Here is a 3,945-nt window from a genome sequence, read left to right on the forward strand (position 1 = left end):
TTTCAGAACTGTTCATAAGAAAAACTAGTAACAGAAACCACAAGTTCAGTTATACTAAAATTTGTTTATATTTCATGGAATGTTGTACTTTGCATTAATTTCTTTTCACTTCAAATGCCAGGGAAAAGGAAATATAAGGATCAGGTGAAGAACACATACATCTCTCTGAGATTCTGTAAGCCAGTAAAGACATTGCCAATTGGTCCAGACAACAAACTGTGGCTGAGATTTCTACAAGAAAAGTGTCCAGGGATTCTGACTGAATAACCAAAAACCAAAAGCAATTCAGTAAATAGGCACTTGGGGGGAGAAGTAACTCATAGATGTCGGAGATATTTCAAGGTTGGTAAAGAGTAGGGAATATTTTGGCTCAAATAGTTGTATGCCATATTTCTGCATTCACGAAAAAGTAGAAGAATCACCAAAAACTTGAAAGAAAAAAAAAAATAAGCATATAAGAATCACAATTTACAAAACAGGCATCTTACATATTTGTGGCATTAGGGGGTAAGCTATATGGAATTTCACCCTGAATGTTATTGTAGCTGACATCTCTAAAGAAGAAACCAGAATAAAGAATTAAATAAACAGTACAGGTACTATTTCAATAAGAGCTAAATATAACAAGGCAGTTTCAGTTATAGGTGCTTCAAATGATGCAGGTTATTAAGCTGGCCTCCAATCCACCCAGTGAGGTTTAGCCCTTGAATTTTACTGCATAAAATTAGCAAAGACCATAGAAGGGCTAAGGTTTTGGGTTTTTTATGGCAATGTGGCATTGTTAGTAGAAAAAATAGGTTAGCTAAGTGGATTACAGGTGTATAACAGATGAATCAGAACATGACACTCATGTCCTTGACTACTCACAGGGATCCCCACCATCCACTCTCCATCCCTTCAGTACTGATGGGTTGTTTAGGGACCTGTATAGATCTTGAAGAGCACTGATTGCACAATGTAAGCAAATGAGAGCACAGCACAGCAGAGAAATATTTGAACACAAAATAAATATAGAGAGAAGCAACAATGACACTACTATAGTACCCAAAAAAAAAAAAAAAAATGAGAACCAGTACTGCTAAAAAACTAGAATAGTGAACGTTATATCACTCATACTAGAATAATGAAGAAACATATTTTTACAATTCTGCAGCAGACTATACCTCATAAATGCTCTCTTTGAAAGAAATACATATTATTACCCCAAAAGCAAGTCGATGCCTGAATCTTGTGAGGTATTCTATGGTAGCCTTCCCAGGTTTTTTTATTGGTATCCTTGCACCCATCTTATTTAAGTAATCAGCAATTTCCTCTGGTAAGTGGCCTGGACAGAATTACCATTTAAGAGAGACCTTTTACAAAGATGAAAACTGAAGGATTGCAATCCAAAATCAGCAATTTGAAATACACAAATATGATCAGACCCTGCTAAGCAGTTTCAGACTAATATAGACAATAATACTTTTCTATGTCCTTAAGCTGCATAATTTTGTTTATTTATTTATTTATTACTAAATTCATTGCAATGATTTGCCAGTAAGATTCAGACATAAAGCTACACAAGTTTCCACATTCAACTGAAACTACAAGATTCACAACAAGAACACATTTATTCCAACATCCAGTGAAAAATAGAATGCTACAACCAGAGATCTATTCTTCAATAACAAACGATTCGAAGGGATATAGACATAAACCACCAAGTTCCACATAAGCATGATATTTTCATTCATTTTCTCGCTAAACAAACAGAGAAAAAGAGAAAAGTTACCTTGAGTTAAGTGAGTTTCCTCAAACTCACTGGCTCTACAGTGTATTTCACAAATGAAGGATCTATTGAATTCACACAAATTTTCTCAATTAAACCGGTAAATCAAGAAATTAATCAACAAACAATTAGTATTAGGAAATGAAATTTCGTTCAAAATTTTTTCTCAGGAAACAAACAGAGAGTTAAATAGATCAGAGAGACCTGTAATCCGATGAAGAAGTGGCGGAGCTGAGATCGCCGACAACCGCGCCTCAGCTAGTCGTTGGAGATGAGATCGCTGGATTGTCGTCGGAGCTGATCATCAACCACCGCGCCTCAGCTGTTTGAGTTTTCTCAGAGAGAGGGGAAGAGCTAAAAATCAACGAAAATGAGTTTTCTCACTGAACGAAAACTCATTTTTATGCTTTGATTCTGGCCTTAGGGTCATTATTTCGAGGGTGAAATATATGGGGACAATTATTTTGGGGGTTGCGTTGAAGTTGCGTCAAAAAATGTCGCTCCAAATTTGCGCGGGAGAGCTATAACTGGGCTGCCAAGGTTTTTATAACGGGTGGAGTGGTTTTTTTTAATTTTTTTTTTACAAATAGAAATTCTACACAAACCTAATCTATATGTATAAGTGTGTGAAGCTCCCTCCTGGAAACTTGAATTCTGACGCTTTCCCCCCTCATACTCTACAAACACTTATACTCGTGGAGTGACCATCGCACTAAGGGTGTGCGATGGTGAAGTGGTTTCTAATTGTATCAACTATTTGTTTATCTTTGTATTCAATAATCACATGACTCACATGAAAATTTATGTTCGGCAGTTTGTTTATAAAAAGGCTTGTTTCGAGAAATATTTCAAGCCAAAAAAAAAAAAAAAAAAAAAAAATTTGAAGGAGGATGTATGACTTATTGGCCTTAAATGGCCTTAAATGTGTAACATCATTAGGGAAAATAGTTTTAGGTATGAGTGTAATATAGCGGCCTTAAGATTTTTTTTTTTTCTCAAAGGATCCCAGCGGTGGAGTTAAAAATTTATCAGGGGTAAGTAAAAAAATAAAATAATTAATTTTTTTTTTTTTTTTTTATATATGCAACTTCCATATTATATACATTATACAATAATCTAAAATAGTTTTCTAAATATAATTTAATATAAAATATCGGTAAGAATACAACCATTAAATGCATAAACGAATATAATTAAATTATTAATAATATACGTGGTCAGTCTCTTGGAGAAATGTGAAACTAAGAAGAAAAAAATAATGTGGGTTCTAGTTAGCTTAACTGGTAAAGTCTCTGATAGTTGTATAAGAAATTTGGGATTCAATCCTCACCTACACCAAAAACTGATTGGTATCTTAGTCTGATGATAAAGAGCTATCATTAGGAGTGCACAGACGCTATAGGTTGAAACTCTCTAAAAAAAAAAAATTAATAATAAAATAATAACTGATATAAGTTTTAACTCTTGAAGCGTATGACTTTTTAACCATATATGTGGTCAGTCTCTTGGAATTTGAGCAAGCATTAAAAGACTTTTTGGACTTGGAAATCTATAGAGCATTTATCAAACTACTTGATCAAATAGAAAGAAAAACTAAGAAAACAAAGAAGGAAAAAAGAAAGATATATAGAGAGAATGAGAAAAGAATCATAGATATAGATATAGATTGGTTAGTTGCAACAGTTGTGTACCTTTTTGTTGATAAAGAAGAAAACTACAAGAAAAAAACAATTTCATTCTACTGTCAATAGAAAAGTAAGCCAAAGTCTTGGAAAAATTTTTTTTTTTAAACGAATGAGCAAAAATTTGAAACATTTTTTTTTTCTTATAAAATTAAATATTTTAAGAGTAGTGTTATTGGCATAATACTTTCACAATAAAACTTAGGTGGCAAGTTGTTAAAGGTAAGAAAAAAGTGATGTTAGTTGTGAATCCTGATAAAAATCAATCACGACTTGCCACTTAACCTTTATTGTGAAAATATTATGAAAGTAGCATTAAGATGATTATATTCCAACTTATATCAGCTGGTTTCAAACAAAATTTAGGATCAGGAGGTTCAAAATTTTATTTTAAGGGTTAAAAAAATTATTAAAAATTATATACATTCATACATACACACACATATATATATATATATATATACATAATTATGGCCATATCAAGGGGTTCATTTG

At 32.6% G+C, this 3,945-nt stretch overlaps 1 long non-coding RNA gene across 5 annotated transcripts; it reads right to left on the reverse strand.

Annotated features, from left to right (window-relative positions):
* LOC115967722 lies at positions 1–2,304 on the reverse strand. Of its 5 annotated transcripts, none has more exons than XR_004086525.1 (4): positions 1,973–2,304; positions 1,772–1,833; positions 1,203–1,324; positions 1–944 (listed from the first exon to the last, which is right to left on the reverse strand). It is a non-coding gene; the product is annotated as an uncharacterized LOC115967722 (long non-coding RNA). The 5 variants fall into 5 exon arrangements; XR_004086523.1 differs by having other exon boundaries at positions 1,164–1,324; XR_004086524.1 differs by having other exon boundaries at positions 1–714; positions 816–1,324.
* Positions 2,305–3,945: the final 1,641 nt, after the last annotated feature.

This window comes from Quercus lobata, chromosome 11 (genome assembly GCF_001633185.2).
Source record: "Quercus lobata isolate SW786 chromosome 11, ValleyOak3.0 Primary Assembly, whole genome shotgun sequence".
NCBI lineage: Eukaryota > Viridiplantae > Streptophyta > Magnoliopsida > Fagales > Fagaceae > Quercus > Quercus lobata.